The following is a 24,770-nucleotide window of genomic DNA, read 5'->3' on the forward strand; positions in this document are numbered from 1 at the left end:
GAGTATGCTTTCCTTCTTCTTGCATGGGAATGAGCCTTTAGTCTCCTTCAAAACTAATACTACTCCTGTGTTGTTTGTGTATGTAGAATAAGCAATGTTGTCCTCTTGTTGGAACCTGAATCTGGGATTTGCACAGAAGGTTGCGGGAGACCTCTAGTGGGTAAAGGGCCACCCTCAAACCCATGGGTTTTCATGGGCTGCATAGCCTTCTAGTTCTTTCACCTGCCTCCTTCCCCTCAGACTTGCTCAAGAGACTTATATAGCCTTTAACATTAATGGCCACTTACTGTGTTATAGTATAACATAGAGAAGGCATGTCATAAAGAACTGTAAAGACATTTTACAGTGTATGCATTCTTTTTATAGGGGAATACTCCACTTATACATTCAGTTGAATGAAATTCAGGTAGTAATTAAAAGTGTTTAACCCACATAAAGAATTTTATGTGGGCTATACAATTAATTTTATTACAGAAATTGCATTTAACTTAACAACTGATGACCTTATCTTAATGCACTAATGTATTTTTCATTAAAATGAAACATCCTGTTAGCCAGGCAATAACTAGAAAGAAAAGAAGAGATGGAAAAGGTCCACAGTATACCATGTACAACATCTGTCTTCGAGAAGGACAAAAAAAAAATAGCCAGTAATGCAGCATTTTTCAATTTATTACTGTGTCAGATCGGAAAGTTTAAACTGTAATTAAATGGATGGGAACTACTAATACACTGTCATTTTACAACCTGGATGGCTTCTACTGCTGAGCTGTCCTACCTCCTTCAGTAAATTACAGCTGTTGCTTGGTCTTTTATGCAAGCTTTTTACATGTGGGAAATATTAATCATCAAGGAAGACTACTGAACACATTTCCAGACATCAGAACAGCCAATATTTCTCCTGTCAAATCTAGCTTACAACTGTTTGCTACAATGCAATATGTTTTTAGGGGCTTCTTGTATTTATGTTGTATGCTGATAACTTCATCTGCAAGACTTGCAATGTTATCTAAGGGAAATTAGGTGATGACTGGAAGAGTGATTATGTGGATGATGCTGACTTTGCTGTCATGAGATGGTTTCTGAAATACAGAAAACAGAGGTGCTATGATGTAAGTGTCAATAATATTTCTAGCGATGCTACTAGTAGAAAGGGAATAATTTCATATGTAAAACATGAATGTTATTCATGGATTGAATACAGAACCTTATTCAATCAAGGACTTGTACTAGTGGGTAGTATACAAGCACGGGCTCATGGGTGTAAGACTACCTTTCTTTTTTGTCTCAGAAATACAATTGTTAAGCTGTTTCTGACAGGAGTTCAAAGTACTTCTTTGTTTTGTTGTACTTTAGATGCCAAGTTGTAGACTGGTCTGGTTGGATGGTGCAGCTTACTGCTTCAGCAGGAATTTCCTAAGGCTTGTTCATTCCTAGTCGATGTGGAGAAATATTTTAGATGAGCTTGTGATTCTTAGGAATATTAACACATTAGGGATTTGTTCATTTATTTCCCTAAAACTGGAAATATTAAGATGTTCAAGCAATGAACAACTGTTTCTCCTGTTTTGGATGAAGAGTCCACTTACTCCTGTTGGAGAAAGAAAAATTCTCTGTTGCCTAATTCTAGGTATTGTCTCATAGAAGTGGCCTCATTGACTTTTTTTTTTGTGGTGTGCAAACACATTTTTTGTTTTCTTCAACCAACTTTTGATGTCTCACTCACAGTAAGCATAGCTTACAGTAATCATTGTCAGGATGGCAGAAACAGGCTAAACTGAGACAGATAACCATGCTGTGTTGGTCTGATTTCTGAGGCAAGAAGGTGTTTCTCGAGATCGTCTAGTCCAAGCCCATGCTCAGAGCCAGGGTTGCCAGAGCTGTGTCCAGCTGGGTTTTGAATATCAGCAAGGATGGAGACTCTGCAGCCCTTGTGATAGTGTCTGGCCAAATGCACAGTATAAAAATGCTTTCTTATTTTTAGGTGAAATTTCCTTTATTTCATTTTCTGCCTGTTGCTTCTTGTCCTGTCACTTGGCACCCCTGAAAAGAGTTTGACTCCCTTTTCTTTACTCTCAGGTATTTATTACGGGTGGATAAGATGCCCCTGGGACTTCTCAGTTCCAGGCTGTACAGTCCCCAGCTCTCAGCCAGTAAGATGTTTCAGTCCTTTAATCATCTTTGTGGCCCTTCCCTGGTCTCATCCCAGTATGTTCCTGTTTCTCTTTGTACTGGGGAGCACAGCAGTCCAGATGTTCCTCACTGGAGCTGAGCAGAAGGGAAGAATCACCTCCCTTGACCTGATGGCTATACTCTGCTTAATGCAGCCCCAAGGAATCAGCCCCAAGGAATGTTTGGCATTCTTTGCTGCAAAGGAGTATTCCTGGCTTATGGTCAGCCTGGTGCCACCAGGAGCACCAGGGCCTTCTCTGCCCATCTGCTTTCCAGCTGGTTTGCCCCCAGCCTGTGCAGGTACATGGGGCTTTATTCCTCCACAAGCGCAGGCTTTGCACTCCTTGTTGAACTTGATAAGGTTTGAGTCGCCCGACTCCTTTAGCCTCTTGGGGCCCCTCTGAATGGCACACCCCTCCTGTGAGTCAACTGCTCTCTCCAGCTTTGTGTGATCTGCAAAAATGCCATGCTTTGTGAGTAAAGATTAAACTTCTGTCTATTGCAGAAGTAACAAACACAACCAATGGAGCAATGTTGAGGCTGAGACTGCTGAGTGCTGACCAGCTCTTTTTTTTTTTTATTTGTTGTTGTTGTTGTTTGGATGCTAATATAAGCTTTTTCCCCTTTTTAGGTAGGCATTTTGCCATAAAAATGGCTAAGGTTGTCTTGTTGGATACCCTTTGCTGCTTATTTGCTGAGTTGTGTCCTGTGGAAGATGACAAGAAAACTGAAGTGACTGTATTAGCGAAGCTGTTTGGCAGATATTATAATTCATTGACAACATTCACACTTTGAGATCAGATTTTGCACTTTGATATTTATTATTATTAGTGTTATTTTGTTTAGCTTTGTATTTTTAAATGGCTTTTTAAGGTAACTGCAACATACATGTATAACAAGGGGGATATACTTACAATTCCTGCAAGACAGCAGAAGGCAGAAAGACTTGCTGATGATACTACAGTGGTTTACATCCTACTTTTGTTAAGAAATAGATTGATACCCTTCAAGGAACTTTATTTTTCTTGTTGGGGGTGAATTGGAACACAGACAAGCTTCTGGCTTTTGTGAATTTTAGCACCATCCAGGAAAATACACCAAGCTGTGGGGAACTAGGTGCCCCCAGTAAATACAAAATAACAATTAGTATTAAAGTTCTAGCAATTATTATTTTCACTTGTGAGCGGGCAAATGAAATGGCAGTTGTAAAATATTTATATATATAAATATATTTAATTTTCAGTCTTTAGCAGTATTACTGAGGATCTAGAAATTTTTTCCTGCCAGCCCCTCTGTCTGCACGTGACTTGCTGGTGTTGGTGGTGTTCCTGGGGTACAGAAAGCTCACTCGTGAGGGGTTAATCAAGGTTTGAAAAATGTCTTACTCATGAATGTGTAACCTCAAGCAGGCCCGCAAACTGGAGCAGAACCATAAGTTAGCTTCTTGTGTCTTATGGATACAACACTGAGGATGCCTTAACTGTAAAAGACCTATTGTGCTGGAAGGAGTCTGTTCAGGTATCTGCTGTGAGACACTGTGATAGGGATGTACCAGCTGAGGTAGCAGATGACAAAGTGTAAGTGCTAAAAGTAAATGGATGGTAGCATGAGGGTTCATGCTGCAGTGAACGAGGCTTGTGAAGCTCAGAGATGTCACAGAGGGATGGGTTATTTCTGGATGTGGCCCCAGGAGCATTCCACCAGATTGGGAAGGTCATCGCTGGAGGCTTAGCAGCCTCAGAGCCCAATCCATGGCAGATGCTTAGGAAGAGGCCCTCAGTACTTGAGATGGGGCAGAAATTACTTTGGTGGGAAATCTGTGTAGCTCTGCAATACTCCACTTGCTGCAGGCTGGGAGGGAAGTAGGTACTGAGGCAATCGGAGTTTCTGCTCTTTGATACATCTCAAGTTTATTTGTTGGTTTCTCACTGAGATCCAGTGAAGTTAGACATATTATTTTAAAGGCCCTTTTAGGTACTTGAATCTCTTTGACTCTTCCCTGGAAGGAACTAAAAGTGATCTCACATGAGCTTTCATCAAGGTGCATGTCATTGCCCACAGGAATAAGGGTCTGTTTCTAAAACACCTTCTTAAGTGTCCCTAGCTGAGCAAATGCTTTTGGTCCATCGTGGAGCAAAGGTCAACAGCTGAGTGTAGGGATTTAAACTGGCCTGTGTGACTTTGCCATAAGGTGGAGTAGAAGCACTCAGGCTGTCAAGGGTAGATGAGATGCAGATGAGGAAACTTTCTTCACTGCTTCTCCTAGTCTTCAGCATATCCCTCCCTGTGAGCGTAGCTGTCAGAAGCACATGCTAATCCAGCACTTTCATTTACATATCCAGCATGCTAGCCAAACATTTGAAGTTCAGAGGTCGGGAACTTAAATATGGCTCATCTGTCCAGAACAACTGGGCTGATATATAAAAATAACTTGGAGGAAAGAGAACAAAAGGTATGAACAGCTTGTTAATTAAGACTGATATTTGTACTGTATTGATGAGAATGATGAAGTTGACTTCACCTGAAATGTTAATGTGAAGCAAAACTTGATCAAAGTTACTAAATATAAATCCTGTATTTTGTTAATCACTTTTTGTTGTATACTTTAGGGTTATTTTTAGCAACTTAAGTACCTCTGAAAAAGTAAGCGTGATTGAGCATCAGCCAATGTTAACTGTTGCTGGAAGAGATGATGCAACAGGTTATGCAGGAATGGCTGCTCTTTGTTTCCTTTTACAATAAAGAAACTATTTAAAAGAAAGCTGTACCAGCCAGACCTGACAATGTTGATTGCTAGACTGTAACTATAGAGGGAGCCTGTACTCTGTCTAGGGAAACATACCCTGTTGTGTACTGAATGGAGAAGAAATGTGTGTACTTGCAATGGCATGACAACCCAAACCCCCAGGGTGACATCCAAACTTATGTAATTGCAAGACCTAGATGACATTAGTCATTCAACCACAAATTGAGTTTCAAGCTAAAGAAGTATTTGTCTTTCTTTCAGCAAATAGACCATTCTTGAATACATAATCATTTCAAATGTTTGCTGGGCTTTGGGAGAAAAGGTGAGCACAATGTAGAAGAAAGAATGTACTGAGGATTAAAAAAAGCCTGCCTGACAATCCACTGTTTGCTTTTACTGAATAAACAACTTTTCATGATTTTTAAAAATAATTTTATTTTTCATTTGAATGCTCAACTCCTTTAATATTTTTTGTGCTTACTAGCTTAGAATTCCCACATTGAATTTGCAAGAAAGAACATAATTTTAATATTTAGCTTGAATTTAGGCATTAAAGAAAGTAAACAGTGCAAATCATCAAGAAACTGTTGGCAGTAAGGAAGCAGACCTTCATCTGTGTGCTGTTTGCATTACATGTAAAGATGCTTCTTTTAAAAGAGCAGTGACCCTGTCATACAAAGCCTGCCTGCCTTAGCCTGGGGTCATATAACTGCAGGTGAGAGAAGCAGGTGAATAAGATGAAGAGCATATGAAGCTTGAAATACATTCTTACACTGGAGGATTCAGAGCCTTGTTAAACATCCATAGAGGATGGAGAGTTATTGAGGAAGGATGCTTTGGGTTTGAATATAAGTATTCAACTTAAGTTGTGGTGAAACAGTAGCTGGCAGGCAAAACTGTTCTGAAGATGACAGAAGCCTGCCTGTTCTCCCTGAAAAGGCATCAAGCTCTTCCAGTTGAGAAAGCTCCCTTTTTAATCATACAGATAATGTTTTCACATTCAGCATGTTTTCTCAACTCTGCAGATAAATTCAGAAATTTGGAGACAAAGCTACCACTAATGTCAGAATAAATAACAACAATTTGAGGAGGAATGTTGTCCAGACTTGAAACTCTTCAACAGCCTCTAATTAGGGCTTCATTTCCTGAAGCATTGAGGTTCGTTGGCTGTTCTCTTAATTTCTCTGTAATGGGTAGAGATTATATTCATATTTGCTTTAAAGATGCCAACTTTGAGTAACAAACTAATGAAGTAAGGAATTAATGGTCAGCGATGCCTATACAATAGCACTTCCGAGTTTGTGCAGGGTTATGGGGACTTCATTGTCAATTTTTTCAAATTGAAGTAATGTGCAGTAACTATGAGATTCTCTTTCCATTTAGAGACTTTAAATTTCTTAACTTTCATTTTTGCTTTAAGTGGTATGTTTCATTATATATACCAAATTGATTTTACATAATACCAATATCCATCCAAAAGTACAATTTGATTATTAAAAACTTATCAGTAACCTAAACAAAGCACCTGATTTTATTATCTTTTCAGTCAACCACCTGTCATGATGGCCATCCTTTATTTTCAAGTTCCTGAAATGGTTATTGTTACAAGCAAGCTGTTGTACTTCTGGTGGTTTGAGGCTTGTTCTGATTAAATTTGTACATCATACAGACTGCATATATTGGAGATATCTTGAAGATTCCCACAGTCTTCTGTCTTTAAATTGGAAAATACTTTTTAAATAAATTCTACAGTTTTGCATAAATCTCTGGAAAACAGCAATTCAGTGAATGTGAGGTCTGTTGGCTTTGCATATAGATCTAGGCTTCCTGGGAAGTTTCCTGAAACATTGTAGGGTTCTGTGAAACTTCTGTTAACCCAACCAAAGGTATTCACTTAATCTTTATGTACCAAAGGCATCTGGGGATAAGTCTCTGAATCTTGGAGAGACAGTTGTTGGCAGATAAAGCTAACGAGCAAGCTTTTTATTAAGAGGGAAAGTGTAGTAATGCATCTTGTGTTTTAGTCCCTTAATAAAACAGTTAGACCCTTGCTATCCCGTGCTCAAAATCTTATTTGGTAGGTGTAGAGATCACAAGAAGCTTATAGGAAAAAAAACAAGTTGTTGTTATAAGTGGAATGCTCCATGGGAGAGGTGTTTTGAATATAGATATTTGGAAGACAGGGGACGTACTCTGAAACAAGTTAATTTAAATGTACGGTTTCTGTTGAAAAGAGAAGTGGGGTTGAAATCAGCATACCTATTCAGCATACAAAAATTAAATTACAGGTGGTGTTACATGCCGATTCAAGTCCATACGTTAAATTAATTTATGGGAGGAACTGAGACTCTTTCAATGCCCTTTTCAAAAGGGATGACACTGCTATAGCTCAAAGGATAATTAAAGAAGTCTTGAAGCAGGAAGCAGTCAAAATGTGCGGTGCATTTTTGTTCTCCTGCTGTTAACACGTGTACATTTCATTTAAATTTCTCAAAGTTACACAGTAAAGTCTCTCACTAGTAAGACAAAACAAATGTTCTACCTTGTAACTTCTTGTCAGGCTATAGTGATTTTTCCAAAAGATTTATTATATAAAACATTAAAATCTACATGTGCTATGTTGTTGTATGACTTAATAAAAGTCACTTCATGCTTAACGAGAATGAAGCCTAACGCTTTTTGAAATAAAGCAGAATAACAAACATCAGTTACATAGGGCTTCATCACTTTGCTACACAAGTTCTAAGCAGGATTATTCCTGGAGAGGAACAGGTTTTACTGCCTATTTTTCAATCAAAAAGGAATCTATTTGTCATAATAGATTAAATGTTAATCAATTAAGGGTATCTGTCTGAGCCTGTTAATATCCAGTATCTTCACTCTTATTCTCTGTGTGGTCTGCCATTCTAATGAGAATAAACTTGGATTTTTAAATTATTTTTTTCAGTTTACTGTACAGTGTAGTTGAAGATCATGGCGAGTTAAGATCCCAAATGTCCCTGGAAGGAAAAATTATTAAAATATCTATGCGTTAGTCAACTCTAGTGTGAGATTTCCAACAGTCTAAGGAGAAGAAAGGTCCTTTGGGAGAGAAAACCGTGAAACAGATGTTTTGTGTGTGCCACTTTACTAGGTCTTTGTTTAGCTAGAATAAATCTGTATGAAATGGCATCATTTAAAGGACTACATAATCTGGGGGAGTTGATGAATTTTTAATTCAAGAGACTGTCTTTTTACAAAATAAGCCTCATGATCTAAGATGTAATGACTACAAATTGCTTGTTTTAAATGCCACGGCTATGGCTTCATTATTTTTTTGCACATTAAATAATGATTTTAATAAAAGTCTAGCATTCATGTTCTGTTCTCAAAGCTATTACCTCTCAGCTACTGGCATATACCTCTTTGTCTAGAGGGCAAAGTGAACAACATCTCATATTTTTCTTAGGCACTATATGAAAACATTAATTTCCTTCTGATGCTTTGATGGAATTCCAGTGCTGTGGGGCAAGTTAATGCAAAATGATCACATTTTCACTCATAATCAATATAGCTGTGTGACAGTAGGCATCTATTTTTCATTTCAACATTCAGTAAAGCTGAATGATGTGTGGATTTTCTGCAAAAGGATCCTTTTGAAAAGCATAGATGGAAATAGCCTTTTTAGCAGGAGGTTGAGTCACTTGGTTATTACTGCAGTTGCCTCCCAGCAAAGAAAGCTCAAAGAAAGTTTTGTTGCACACACCTTTTCTCTTATCATTTTCTCTTATCACTTACCTGTCACATTTGAATAACTCAAATACTTGTTATTTTACTTAAGAAAAGAAAAACAACTAGCTATCAACTTCTTGTTAGGTTTCTGGTGTAGTTATTTTTTCCATTTCTGTTGCTTTGTCTGCTCTTTGGCTTCTTGTATCTGTGTCACGTTAGCAAAAGATGCTCAGGATACATGCATGCCTTGCTCGTTATTGAAAGGAGAGTGAATGATGGAATGAAAGAAAAAATGTTTTTAAGATAGAAATTTAAGTAAAAATTTGCCTTCATGATTCTAAAGTTTTTAAATGTCCAAACATAGGAATGTATTTGCATATTAATACAGAAAATAGTTTATATACTAGAGGGGGAAACTTCTACTGGATACATGCAGTAATCTTTTCTGTTGTTCCACAGACCCCCCAAAAAAAAAAAAAAAACCCACCTTGATAATTGCATTATACTGTAATTTTGATGAAAAAAACCTAACTTTAGTTTACTCTTAGTTTGAATACTGCTCCAAAGATTCTTAGAGGTAAGGAAAAAATGAATGAACAAACAGCCCCACCACCCGCCAGAAAAACCCATAATTCAAACTGTTGACTGCTATCATGCATTTTGAAACTTAGGCACCAGGGCATTTGAGAAACTATCTTGAAAAAGTTAATAGTATTATGTTTGAAAGATAAAAACAAGAAAAAACAAATAAAATCGTTCCTGTCCCTCAACCCCAGTTACGAATGTTTATTGGGAATGCAGTAGATGATTCTTATTATCATGTGGTCAAGAATACGTTAATATATGGTTTTATAATCCCTCAGGAAAGCAAACGGAGAAAGCATCCCTTTCTGAAGAGATGAAGAATAGATGTTAGCTCTTTGAGGGGATAGAAATAATTTTCAGTAAGTTAAATTACAGATGTTTAAAATTTCACTTATAGATTTAAAATTAAGGCAGTCAGCAATAAAGCTTCTGTTCCTATACTGGTTGGAAGATCTTTCTGAAAATAACCGAATAAGAATGGCAAACTGGTCTGCTGAAATTCTGCTATCATACGTAACAGGAGACAGGTGAACAGAAAATTAAGTTTAAAAGTGAAACAGGTGTTGGTTTTATATAGAGAGACACATACATCATTTGCCATGGATGTAGAATTTCAACATCAATATTAATTCAACTGCACTGATATGACAACTCACCAAGAGAACTGTTTCTTGAACTTGTGTTTTAGCCTTTTTTGACAGCAGTGATGCTTATTAAAGCTTTTTTTTTTTTTTGAGTAATCGCTTTTTTTTTAAAGTAACATGATAAACTGATAAATGATCACGGGAAGTTCTGCAACAACATACGAAAGAACTTCTTCACGGTGAGGGTGATGGAGCACAGGAACAGGCTGCCCAGGGAGGTTGTGGAGTCGTCTCCTCTGGAGACATTGAAGGCCCGTCTAGATGCCTACCTGGGCAACCTGCTCTAGGGAGCCTGCTTTAGCAGAGGGGTTGGACCTGATGATCTCTTGAGGTCCCTTCCACCCCCTACAATTCTCTGATTCTGTGAACTGTCAAATTATTTTAGTGGGAGATAACTGAGTTTTCAATAAAGACTTATGAATGAAAAATATTGACCTAAATCTAAGATACCAAATAACACCAGATCAGAAATCATGTGACTGTCCTCTACTGATGAGGACATAGTGAAATGCATTACAGAAGATTAACTTTGAAGTTGTATTTCTGTCAAGAGAGTGCAAAAAATCTCAGTGTTCTTGTTTCTTCACAGCATTGGTGTATAAGATAATTCTAAAACATAGGATTTTGCAAAGGTGTGTGAGGCAGGGAGATAAGTGAAAAGAAAAACGAGGCAAAAACGGAAAAGTTTTGCTCATATTGGAAAAAAAAATGGCATTCTGAGAAAAGTAGCTTACCACTCATGCACATGAAAAGCAGATAGAGACCCCTCTGACTTGCTATATAAGACTGGGACCTTGCACTTTGCTTGCACATTGATTGATATCCTTTTGCACAGCTGGAGCTGTCTGTTAGGTTGCTTCCCCTTCCATTACCTGGAATGCTGAGCAGGTTTTATGGATTGTCCCAAATACGCATCAGATCAGTCTTGAAATAATGCATGAGATATTTTTGCCTTGCAGAAGTGCCACATGATATCTTAGTTATGTGAACTTGTTTTGCAAGGAGGGTACCAGATGAACTGAGCGGAGTCTGACACGTACAGAAAGATGCATTGCTCTACCAGTGGGCTGGCAGATGCATTCATGTGAAGAAGCAGTGTTTGTAAATTCTGCCCATTCTTCAGAATGCTGCCACCTGCCAAAACAGCATGACCCTCCTGTTATCTGGACTGCATGTCAGCCAGCTGTCTACTCTTCTGGTCTCTCTCTCTGCCAGAATAATGGAGTGGCTCCTTTTGAGGCCAGAGAAAGAGAGGTCTTAAAAACTGATTTTCTTTTTTATTTTTTGTCAGAATGTTGATGATTTTCTGGACTATCTTATAACGTGCCCTTCATTTGCTTCATTTGACTAGTAAAGAATTGATGTGACAAGCTTTCAGGCTCATCAGATATGACAGATTAGGCACCCTCTAATTTAAAAATAATAATAAAACCTTGATAGCAAGATGTGGAAGCTTTTTTTTTTTATTTTTCAGTGGTATCTGGAGGTCTAGCACTCTTAGCAAATACATAAGACCACTGATATGTCATCCTGAAGATAATTGTTCTTTGGGTGTGCTCTCTGAGTATGCCTAAACCTTTCAACAGCTGACAGACACATCCAGCTCATGCTAACTACATTTTGAAGAATATTGGATTATCTGGTTGTTAAAGGTTGCTTTCCCTGTTCTCAACTACATTCATATTTTTAGTAGTTACCTAAATTAAGGAGCCAAAATATTTTTCTTCCAGAAAAGGAGCTGAAACAGTATACACTGGATTTTCTGGCAATTTAATTTTTTGTTTCTGCAAGTAGCATACAGAAAACTTCCAGCTGTATCTTCTCCAGTGTCCACTGTGGTTCATCTTTTCTAGAACCTACAGAACTGAAACACCAGTTATGAATCTACTGGGAGGAAATCTGGGTTGGTAAAAGAGGCTGACATTAAAAGCATGTTTTGAGCAATCATACAGCATCAGCAGAGGCAAGATGCTAAGTTAAACAAAGACGATGTTATCCATGGGAAAACATTGGACAACTATCCCTTAACTATGAGCTGGGTGCTGCCTTTGGGGTTTGGATTTGTTTGTCATCTTAGGGAAGGTGTTGTGAACTACAGCTCACCATGGAGGCTTCTGGTTTGGGCTGTGTTTCTGTTTTTTGGGTGTTTTTTAAAGCAGAACAGCCTTCCCCCTCATCCCCCTTCCTGGGAAGAGAAAAGGATTGTAGGAAGAGATCTCTACTGAAGATTTCATTCCATCACTGAGTTGGATACCTTCTTAACAGGATGAATGGTTCTGTTTTGTCTTGTCTTAATAGTTTGGTTGCAAGTGTGGAAATTTTCTCTTTATTGTAAGGAATCTGTAGCCATTCCCTCCAAGTTAAGTGATCTCTGGGAAAAAGGGAACAACCATTTAGGTTATTTAAAAAGTTATACCCGAGTAAATATATTGGTTCATACAGACTGCAGAATTCCTGCTCTTCTGCATTAAAAAGCAACCTTCTTTTGTACTATTCGATAATCATAGTATGGGAATGCTGCATGTGGAACTTACACCAAGTCAGATGTATTATTTGATCTCTTTGTATACCACCTTCTATATCTGTTTTGGTCTGATTAGGCTTACAAAAATTATAATACAGTCTCTCATGGTGGTGTGATGTAAAGGATTATAAGAATAATTTGGAGAGCAAACTGAAGATGGACATCGTGGTTGAAAGTTACATTTTTCTGGCTGGACAGCTTTTTGTTCCACAGAAAACCTAACTTCCTAACAGCCAGCCTTAGAAAGGAGCCAGTGTTTTCTGTCTAGGATTAGAAGAAGAAAAAGTCCCTTGATCAGTTATACTTCTGTTCCTCCAAAAATGCTTTGCAGCACAAGTAAACAGGTGCATTATATATTCCCAGCATTTTGTTCGTACTGTGAAGAAGCTCCTGTATTTCTGGTGTAACTGGAGTGCTCTGCTAATCTACGTATGTAGAAAATAAGATCATGTGGAACTGCTGGCCAATATTTGCAGAATGACTAGGTGCAGCTGAATATTGTTTGTCCCTCCACTTATGTGTGTAGGAGCTCTGTAAGTGCTCCCATTCAATATGGCCAGGGTGGACAGCCTCCTCAAGCTGGACAGAGGCCAGTAAAAGCTCTGCACTCATGGCATGCTTCTAAGCCACTGTTGGATGATGATACCTAAGATACTGCTAGTCAGTACTTACACTGCCTGAGAAGCAGAATTTTCCAGCCCTTATTAATATGCCTCAGTGTGACTCCTTGGATTTATGTGGCTATGCTCTAGGTATTGGTCTATTGTGGTAGGCAGTGTTCCACCTACATGTAGGTGCACTTGGCAGCCACCTATGTCAGCAGACTGCTGAGGATAGGGGAAAAAAGTGTCTATCTGGGAAAAAGCCTGGCCTGGGCCAGAGACTGGTGCCAGCTGTATCTCCTGTTCGACTTCATCTCCACTTACTGACACGAGCATTGAGCCCAGCTCTGTGGTACTTCCCTGTGAGTTCTTCCACCAGTTGGATTGTCCTGGTCCCCACTGCAGGATGTGTCACGGTTCAATTTCAACAAAACTGAGGAGTTTGCCTTGCCTCACTGTGGTGATGACTAACCCTACAAGGCGTGCTTTGTCTATTGTGGAGAATATAAATTCAAAATGTATTTAATTTTCCTCCAGAAAATGGTTGAAACATCAGTATTTATTTTTACACTGTACAGCTTCTGTTAGGTCTAGAAGTCTCAGGGGTATCTTCAAGTCCAGGGATCTATCTGTCTTCTCTGAATGGACGTCAGGAAAAGTTGCATCATTACAATGGGGTTTCATGCCCTTTCCACTAGATATCAGTATGTTTTGGTAGAAAATGTGTAGGAGCGACTTAGGGATTCATACTGTTTCCAGACCTGCCCTGAAATAATGAGCAACTCTGAGATGGAGTTTCTTTGACTGTTAAATGAGGATAATATTTATTTCACTTAGAGTATAAAATGTTGGTTGGAACTGAATCAAATTTATTAACAGGAACGTTGTTACTGTCAGAGAATTCTTGCGTTAGTGATTATAATAGCTGACAGGCTTGCAGTGGTATAATGAAGAAGCTTCTGAAAGTAGATGAAATTATAACTTTTTCACATGTAGAACAGCTTTGAGTGTCCTCTCAATTCCAATAACATTTTCTCCTCCAGCAATACTCACTAATGAACTTCACCTTAAAATCCATTTTACTTTTTTCTTAAATTTTTCTTAATTTTCTTAATTCTCTTAATTAATTTTCTTAATTTTTCTTAAATTTCTTAATTTTATTTCTTGTTCACACGTTTGCATGCTGGTCATGACTTGAAGCAGCTTTTTGGGATTTACGTGACCTTTTATCTTTTAGAGAGCTTACAGAGTGCCTTCTTTGTTCTCTTTTTGTCTTCCCTCTTCTCACCCTAGATCTTTCATCCTAATTTCCAATAGTGAACACTCCGCCCTCCCCCCTTCTTTCCTGTCCTTGTTCCTTTGGACTAGTAACACCCTCATACCTGGGATTCATACCCTATCCATATCCTTGACTTGTGGTCATTCCCTTACAGCTGTAAATCACATTTTTAAAGTTTTATCCACCACTACACACAGATCACTCTGTTCTGCGCTGTATTATTACTGAACCTGTAAATAAGGAAATAAATCATTGACTTCTGGCTTAAGAAGAATATGGCATGGCATATGAAAATATATCAATTTTTAATTCATTTCTGAAGGTGACCCAGAAGCAAATGATCACAAAGCAAGTAAAATAGAAATATGCATATAATACAGTCCCTGATGAAGTATTATGTTTTAAGAGAGTCTGTAGGATTTACGATTTCATATTTCTAATTCATGTATGTTCCATATTTGTTTTGAATTTAATATGCTGTAATTTCAGCCACGTAAATAAATTTGGTGGGTACTGCTGCCATCTCCTGGTCACTTTCTAAAGTTAAACACTGGTTTCAAAAAATTAACTCTTATGATATTTAAGTGAGCATTTCAAGGTCTTCGCTGTTAAAGATGAACTCAGAATTTCCATACATCTCAGCTTTCAGCACAGGGCCCTAGAAAACAGGCAGATTGAATTATGTGGTCAAAATCAAGAAGTGCTTAGGTTTACAAATACAGTCTTTTGCAATTGCGAAAATGAAGGCTGGCTGCAGTCTGGTGGAACCTTTCACAAATGAGTTTGTCTATAGTCGTTTTTCCTCATTTCCCTTCCCCAACTAATAGATTTATTACTTTTATTTCCTTCTGTCAACATTTTTGCTTTAAACAAAGTCAGCTGGGTAAAATTTATTTAATCATTGAGATACGGAGTGAGGATGAGCTGGTTGAGCATCTTTGCTAATCTGTCCATGTTAATTGTTTTTTAATAGACTAAGTGACTTTCCATCTGCATCAAGGTAAATTCCGCCACTCCAAATGAATGTCATATCAAGCTATTTCTTAACTTTGTGCTTTTTAACATGTCCAAACCATGTTAAGACACAAAACTCATATGAAACAGCCTATAGCAATAATAGCATATAATGCAAACCTAAGATATATGCCCTCTTTGTTTCTTCATGTCTTTTTAGTATATTTACCTCAGTTTGAATAATGAATGTGAAAACACCTCATGAAATAATTAAGTCACAGCTCTTATGCTAATTTAATTTACACAGACTGTTTTAAGCTGTGCTCTAAGCTGGTAGATATGTGCAGGGTCTCAGAACTAGTACTGCTATCAATCTTTAATTTTTTGTTCCTGTGAACTTTAACAAGTTCATTTTTAACACTTATTGTTGCAGAGCTGTTTAGCTTCTCTTACTTTGCAACACAGGCTGACTAATTTTTAATGTTAAGTGATTTATTGACTCATGCATGAAATGAGAGGAAATACTTTGAAACTTTGCTTTCGTAGTATTGCTTTCAAATACAGTGGAGTGTGCGTGCTACATTGTGGTGGAAAGTATGTGAATAAAAGTAAATTCTGTCTGGTTACTCTGACATGCCTAAAAGACTCAATTCACAAGGAGGAGTGATCAAAGGAAATGAGAACTCCCTTGTAATGCATAGTTGCTTTCATAGGTACTAGAGCAAAAGCACACAATTTAAGCAATTTTGATGATTATACTTCATACAAAAGCTGAACTGGTCAGACAGCTTCTCACTTCACTATTTTCTCTTTGTAAATTTAGCAATATGACTGGAAAAATATAGCTGACATTATAAATAATAGGAAAAAGAGGAAATTTAAGAATGAAATTTATCTGAAGAAAGCAGGAGAAAACACAGCAAGTTGGTAAAAAAAATAAAAAATATGTAAACTGTGGTGAATTTGATTAAATGCAGATCTGAATTTAATCTCATTGGCTTCTTCTGTGCTTTGGCTTCAACATAACACAGTAGCCACAAAACACATCAATGTTACAACTCATCCAATTTTGAGTAATGGGAACAACATAAAAGGTTAAGAGAGAATTACATCAATGTAGATGGAAAACACATCTCTGGTTGCAAGTTTCTGGAGGTGCCACAGAGGTTTTGTTTCCATTTCTTACTTTCTTGCAATGCCAGGCATCTGAAAAAAATTCAGAGACCCTCTCCCTTATCCTTCTCCCCGCCCCTAATTTGCTAATAAGTGATGTGTAGAAAGGCAGTTATCTGTTCCACCTCTGAGCAGTCCTTCAGTTCTGATTGCCTTGCTACAGGTTGAGACTACTTACACATCTTTGTGCAAAAAAGCATGGTTGTGACCGGGAGTAGGAATATTCCCTGATTCTCTGAACAAGACTTTTTCTTTTTTTTTTTTTTTCCTGTTTTTTTTTTTTTTTTAGCAGAATCACTTGGAATGCTTCAGATGGACCCAGTAAGCTACTACCAACAGGAATTTTTCCCCTGGTTTCAGAAGTAATGAATCAATTTAGATCATGAGCTCCCAGCAGCAAAGATTATCTTTCCGTGAGTTCATGTGGTGCCTGCTGTGATGTTTTGGACACTGTCAAAGTCTTTATATGGCATATGAAATATGTAGAGAAAGTTCAGTTTTCAGTAGAGTTGATGCAGAGTATGGTGGCAAGGCATTGACTAGTCAAAAATTATTTGCAGTGTGATCCTTCCCAACTGTTACTAACTGCCTTCAACCAAGGCTTTAGTTGTTTATTTTGACAACCTTCAAGTCTGTCCTTTAGAGGGGACATGTGGGCAAACCAGTTCCTTGCGTGAACCAGGAAGAAAACTGAAGAACTCATCAGAGCCAGCATAAGATTGTTATTGAAAATTAGAAGTTGTTTGTTAAAGCTTGTGAAGCATGGTCCTGAAACTACCGCTTGAATAAGAAATATGGCTGGATGGATAATCTTTGAAAATAATGTGGGAAGACTGATTTCAGAATAAAAGATGAGTGAGAAGCTCTGAGCCTGAGTTCAGATAAGATAATGATGGGCTGTGGTTACTTGCAGTCACACTTCTTGAAATGGTGTAGGGAAATGTAAGGAATGTGAATTGGGCTGTACCGCTACATGCTCCTGCACAAAGAGGTCACATCTGGAACACAGCTCTCCGACTCTAGTTGTGTTTTTCAAGAGGATAATGGTGCACAGCTTTAGTTATTGAAGAGATCATAAGAGAAATGGAGTCTAGAGGACTTACTTAGAAGTGGCCTCAAGGTGTTTTGACCTTAACATCATTTAACAGATTTGTTTGACTTCACTTGGGACAGCAGAGCTTTTGAGGAATAATGAAGGGAGGTTATGTGATGAGAGCTTTTGCAACGATAGAGCTCTTGCTCTCTACAGGAGAGATAAGACATTAGTATGTTGCTAAACAGATTCATAATAAAAGCCATTATGCAAGTATTGATGAAAACAGCTAAATGAAAAATATATGAAGAATGAGTATTGTCTTGTTTACCTAATGCTTAGCCTTTCTGAACCAGTACCAACCTGATTATTTCAGCTTCGTGATGGGAGTTTATTAATGTTTAGATCCAGCATCTTTCCCATGGAGACAGTGTTTTGATCACTTGGAGAAAGACTTCATTACATGATTGTGAGGATGAAGATGATGACATTAAGGCCAAAAAGGAGGGGAAAGGAGTATAAAGAAATTAATCTAAATTCTGTAGTCTCATTTAGTTTCTACTCATCTGTCACTTTCTGCCATCATCTAATTGTTGTGCTGCTTTGCAGCCAAGTGCAGCTTTTGTCTGGTGGTTTTCTTTCACAGAGGTGGATTGTATTTTCTTGCTTGTTAGTTAGTTGATATTTGTGTATAATGTGCTTCATAAAGCCCTCTATACCCTTGCTGTTGACAAGTTTAGTAGAGCATGCATGCTGTACTACATTCACGTAGGGGCGTTGTGTACATGTTGCTCTCTGCACAGTTGCTGTGGTAGGACACCTAACTGCAGGTGCTGTTAAAAGGATGCAGAAAAACAATTTGACTGCAGAAAAAGCACCACTAGCTTCAGGAGGAGTATGTCTGTATCAGTGTAAGGCTGTGCCAGAGGCAAGCAGCCTCATTTTTGAGACCCAATGCAGAATTGCTGTCCTATGCTGCTGTCATCCCATGTATCTGTACCGTCCTCAGAAATGGATGAGATCTCTGCTCTGCAGCTCTCTGGATTGTGTCAGCATGCCCCAAAGTCCTTCTCCTGCCTCCTGGTGTTGATAAAAATGAATCACTGACCCCAAGTGACCAATTGTATATATGCATATACAGTACTTCTAGTTAGTGTAGCTATGCTACAGAAAGGATAAGTGTCTTGTGTGCATAAAAACCTTTCAATTTTAATGTAGCAACAAAGCTCTAATTCTTTTCTTTAAATAAAAATTTTAATTATACACATCTAAACATGAGTTCTTAGTTCTAATGGGTAACTTAGAGAATCTGCTTTGAGACGCACACCCCACACATGCTTTTCTCTAAAGAATTGCTATTGCATTGAAATATTCAGCATTTGAAGGAATAATTATTTAAACAAATGTACAGATAAGGCTTCTATTGCCCAAAACCCCCAAACAATCTGTAGCTGAGGAGCTAATTGTGCTTACATTCTGCAAACAGATCAGATCTGTAAGGAATGGAATCATTAAAGAGCTTAGAGGTAAGTGGATAAATTCTGATTTCATTCTACCGAGAAACAATCCTATAAACTTAGAGGAATTACATATATTCATGGCAAGTATGACTCTAACCCATGGTTTATAATGTTCTTTTCAGTAACACTTGAAGACATCTTGTATGATTGGAGTCTTGCATTTGCACGCCCTGTGGTGGTATGCATAATTGACTAATGATGTCTGTAATTTGCTTGTGTGATTAATTCATTTGAAGCTATAAATATTCTATATTAAATTATGCAGAAAGCTAGCAAGTTTTTTTACTGATTTATTGAAATCAAAAGTAATTCCTGTTTCTCTTTTTCACTAAACAAACCAAGAATTAAAAGAAATCAAATGTTATTTTCATGGGAAAAAATACAGAAACTGAAAATAATATAGGGATGCAGATTTCCTGCAGAATGAAGAATAGAAAAAGAAGGATATTTGCTTCTAACTGATGTTTAAAAGCCTACTCTGTTAATATATTTACTAAATCATCCTATTAACATGGGTTGAAATCTGTTGTGAAATCAACAACATCTTGTGTCGTTTTTGGGGAGAGGTTTCATGAGTTCTATATGAAACAAGATATACTTTGTATTTTCTTTTGCTTTTACATGAAATTAAATATTTTCTTTCTCAGAATGAAAAATCTGAAAAACATCGATGAAACGATCAGGAATTTGATTAAGCCTTTTTTTTTTTCATTGTTTATTTAGTGGACTGACATTTTATTTTTGTTTGGTTTGAACTTGAGCTTACCAAAGCAGCTTTACTATGTAGAGGCTAGAGTTTAGCTGGATGACTTTATTTTACATATGCTTAGCGATTATAGGACATCTTAATGTGTGATCTAGCAACCAACCATTAAGTCACCTGAGATTTATATTAAACCATGAATATTCCAGACAAATTTAGCTAAACAAAAATGGTTTATACATATCTGTGTTCATTAAACAAATCAACAGTTGAGAAGAAAATTCTGTAGTGACAGATTTGAAGAGATGCAGAAATTAATGAACTAACATCAGGAAGAAAAAGGTGACCTGATTAAACCTTAAGGAATATTTCCCCATCCTCCCTCTCTGTGCATCATTGCTTGTGTACCAGGCACACAGTATATCATCCTTGATGTGAACTGAGAGAGGGCTGTTGTCCTGACTTTCCTTTAGGAAATTTGAGGTTATCTTGCTTCTTCAGCCCAAAGGGAGCAATTCGTTAGTAATGCTGATGAGGACTATCATTTCCATGTGCAGGTACATGCAAACCATAGTCAGGACTAACGAGAGTTGCTCTCATGTTCTTTAGTTCCTCCTAAGTAACTCTTTGAAGAACTCCATGGTAATGTAGGAGTGTTTTCAAAAGGAATAAGATTTTACATTTAGTCATGTGGCCTTAGCTTTTATTAGGTAAAATCATATTTTAGTTTTTGGCATCAGTTGGTTAGAATCTCCTGAAGGACAAAGGGATGCAAAAGCAGTACTACAGTTGAGATCATAGATGTTCAGAGGTACTGCACATGTATGTGTGACAAGAAAATGTCACCTTGTCCATGACCTTGGAAGCACCACAGTGACTGACTCATAAAGGTACAGGTGCTGAATACCAACAGGCTGTACAGCTGGAGGACCAAGGACTTCATTTCAGGCTGGCAACAAAATAGGGAATAAGAAATATGATATTTCAGATGTCTGAAATGCAAAGAAGCTGAGAGCAACAATATAGATAAGAGTTCATTTTTCTAGCTGCTTGTAGCTTCCAGGTTTCAAAGAAACCAAAAAGTAGAATGTGTTTTTTGTATCAGGAAAAAAAAAACTGCCCTAATTCCTAATGTTTTTCTAATCCTGTATTAGGTTATTTCTACAAGCAGAATTCACTTTGGCAGTAGGAGACAGTCTTTGCAGTACTTGAAGCAGTTTGGGAGCGGAGAAGGAAGAAGCTTCGAGAATTTCTAAAGAGCTATGTTCATGGGAATCGGCTATATAGTAGCTGGGTATTGAAGGATACTTCAGCTGTGAAAGGTTTCTGCCTGTATGCTTAAGATACTATATTTGAATTTGCAAGTTATAGGAGTAATTAATCTTTAAAAATACAAACAGAATAAAAGATACTTCGAATTATTTCAAAGTTCATGATTTTTGCCATAAAGCTTTCAGCTTAAGCCCATGTCCTACCTAAATGTGCTAAATGAAGAGCACTATTAGGAGCTGCAACAACAGTATGACATTAGAAAAATTACAGCACTAATTGGCACTGCTTTTACAGACCTTAATATTGCTACTTTAAGTTCTCATTGTTCTCTTAACAGTTACATTACAAATCTTCTGATGAATAGCTTTTTGTACAGGATTGTCAGATTCTACTTTGACAATTCATTTAATTTAATGGGTGTGTAATTCAGATAGGTTAACTCTAGAATGAAAGGGTCATTCTGAGAGTGTCTGCAACAGAAAACAACACAGTAATTCCTTGCATCTTTTACAGTGAATCAGAAGATTTTTCATATCTATGGATGCTTAACAGGGAAAAAAAATTGCCAACGGTAGGATCCATGTCATACACGTTACCTGTTAAATATAGCAATAACTTATTTAGAGGTAGTCTAAAAAAAGGTATTAGAAGTATGTATTCTTAGAGGGAGTATATTTCCAAAAATTCGCAAATCCTAATTTAAATCACAGTTTAATTGATCAGGTATTTGATTAGCTAGTGTATAATTCATGTCGTATTCTTATTGTTGTATAACCCCATGAATGATAATGAAACTAAATCAGTAAATTAATCTGTTTTGCATTGAATGACAAGACTGTAGAGTGCATTTCTGTCATAAACTGAAGCAAGAAAAATATTCTGAATGTTAAATCAGCCTACTATGGAAAATCTAATTGTTGTTTGTTTTTTTTTTTTTTTTTTAATGTCAGAGTAGTAATTTGTAAACTAACTGTAGTAACCTCACTTTCCCTCCTAAAGAAAAAAAAAAAGCATTTAGCAGATGATTAAATCTTATGTGGATAGGATACTGCAATGTATTAGAAAATGATTGGGAAGATGTTGGTTCTGCCATCAGAAAGATGAGGACAAGATGCTCGGTCAGCCCCTAAAGCTCTCCAATGCCCCCTCTTCAACTGTCTGTGCACTTTGGTTGTTTTTCTTGTTGCAACCCTCTAACCACCCGCGAAGGCCAGCTCCTCACGTTGCTGTCTGTAACTTTTGTCAGCTTCTCACATTATGAGCTGTCACCTCCTTGAATTTTCTCATGCCACATCCAGCAATTTCTCACACCCTGTTAGCCTGGCCCCAGGGCAAGGTCTCAATAGCAGCCCAGTCATCTGCCTGCAGCCCTAACACAGTGTCTTAGCCAGCATGTCACTACCTGCAGCATAACTTGCTTGCTTTGATAGCATCAAGAAGGATCAACCTGTTAATTTCTCCAGCGTTCACTTCAGTTTCAGTAATGCCTAGTAGGTGAGAGTATAATTAACTTCTGGCTGTAAAAGGTATAGGTATGTGCTAGAGCATGGTGGAAACTGTTTAAGAGGGACCATAGTATTTATTTATTCTGCATGGTGAAAGCCCTGTGTGTACAACAAGGCCATTCTGCAGCTGAAGCCAGCGTGCTCTGCAGCAGCAGGACCTGGACGTAGCAGCTGTTTTCTGCCTTTCTTCTTTCTGGGGTGCAGTTCAGACTCCAGCTTTGGCTGCTCCTCAGCCTGACATCGTGAGGTAGAGCTCACTGAAGGGGGAGGGCAGCAAGTATCCAGAGGGTAAGTTCTACATAGGCAAGAAGACGGAAAACTCCCAAATGTCAGTCATCCAGCTTACAGACTTATTCAGGAGAAATGTCAACCTCTACAGCAGTGGAATCTGATTGGGGATGTAGGCAGCTCACTGTTTTTAATTCAGCTCAATGCTAGGAGATGCAGTGCTAAATGTCTGCTAGAAATTTTCAGAGCTGTCTCTGTGACTCTGGGAATTAAATAACAAAACCTAGAAGGTGAAATTCTTGAGAGAAATTGTATGTGGGAAGTGAATGCCATAGTAAACCCTGCTCTAGCACAAGAGTGCAGTGGACCCAACCATAATGACAGGGGGCCATCTCAGAGTAACAACATGTAATGATGCAGTGGTGTTTCTTAATATATCCCTAACGCAATTGTGTTCCTGACTGGGATGCTCTTCCTATTTGCTATTTATTATAGTATTACATGTCGCTTTATTTAGAAGTGTCTCTCTAGTCCCATTTTGCAGTGTTGAGCATTTGTTCTGCTTCTAAAGTGTATTCCAAAGGAAAAATGGAAGTATAGCAAATAAAAAATTGAGAGACTCTCTGAAAATTTTGAGCTTAAATATATGGAATAGTGAAATAATTATTAATTTCAGAATAAAAATGGAGAAGTTCATTACAAGGTAACCATAAGATCAGGCTAATGTATTCTGTATCTCATAAACAGTGAACTAAGTGGTAGTCTGAAGTTTCTGGTGTCTCTTCAGTGTGTGTGCATAGGGATAGATAATAGATTGTTATGATAAAGATTTGGGGAACGTTTGACTTGGAATTTATATTTTAGCTGATGGTCTGCGGTTTTTACGCTGTCTTTGGGAGATCTTTTTATGAAGCCTGAAAAAGAACATTGTTTCTGAGAAGTCCTATCAGTTCAGAGTTCAATCTGATTACACAATCAGATAATCACTAAAACTTCTTTTATGTCATTGAGAACAGGTGTTGGTAATAGAGCTACTTCAGAGGTACCAAAGATTCAGTGAATTCATTATGCTTTAGCTAATTTTCTCATTTCAGAAGGGAATACTTGCAGGTTGTTCTATTTTTTAAATGTTATTCCATTATGTGGTGATGGACTTTATGTGTATATAATTGAAACTTTAAGTGTATGCCAGAGTTATATCAGCTGGAAACATTCCTAATGAAAATTAACAGGAAAATGTGCAAGAACCAAAGGGTCAATGTGCAGACAATGTATGGGAAGGTTTCCTAAAAATAAAAATGCTATTTCATTCTTGAAAGTGTAGAGAGCTTTCTTCTTCAAGAGTCTGAGGAATTTATGGTATTCAGTTTTTGCTACTGCCTTTTTATGCATTTGCGTTTAGATGATTTTTATTAAATAGTTTAAAAAAATCATACCAGCACAATTTCTGTAGGTAGTTTTCCTGTTCAATTGTTATTTAAAACAAAGAAGACAAAAGTAGTTTGAGCAATTTCAGTTGTTTTTTTTTATTTTTAAGAAAATAAATAAATAAACAACAAAAAAAAAACCAGAAACCCGAGGGATCTAATTTCTTAATGCTGCCTGTGTTGCTGTTAAAAACATGTCCTACACAATGACAGCTACAACATTTTCGTGAAACAACAATACTGAAACCTAAATGTGAATGTTCTAAGGATTTCTCTGCACAGGCGCTGATGTAAAGGAAACAAGGACCTACTTCATGCTGGTCACTTGTGCTTTGTCTTTGTTAAAGCCTTTGTAACAATGAACTGTGTAATTTGAGTTCAGAAAGGTAAGTGAATTCTTGCTTCTCCTATGGAATCCATGCCAATTCTGTTTGTTCAGAGGTAAAATAAAAAAAAAATGTTTTACAACTATGTTAATGCCATTTTATTTTGTTGATATGGCACAGTGCAGCACTATATATATATATATATATCTAATATAAATACCCTTAGTTTCTCAAGAATATAATTTGGGTATTAAGTGGTGCATACTGGGAAGGGGGTGTTGATGCAATTTACAATTGCATCTCTTACAAAAAAAAAAAAGTATGGATTTAAAAATAAAAATACAAGGAAATGCAGGAGGGGAAGCA

This window comes from Anser brachyrhynchus (assembly GCF_964034855.1).
Source record: "Anser brachyrhynchus genome assembly, chromosome: 1".
Lineage (NCBI taxonomy): Eukaryota > Metazoa > Chordata > Aves > Anseriformes > Anatidae > Anser > Anser brachyrhynchus.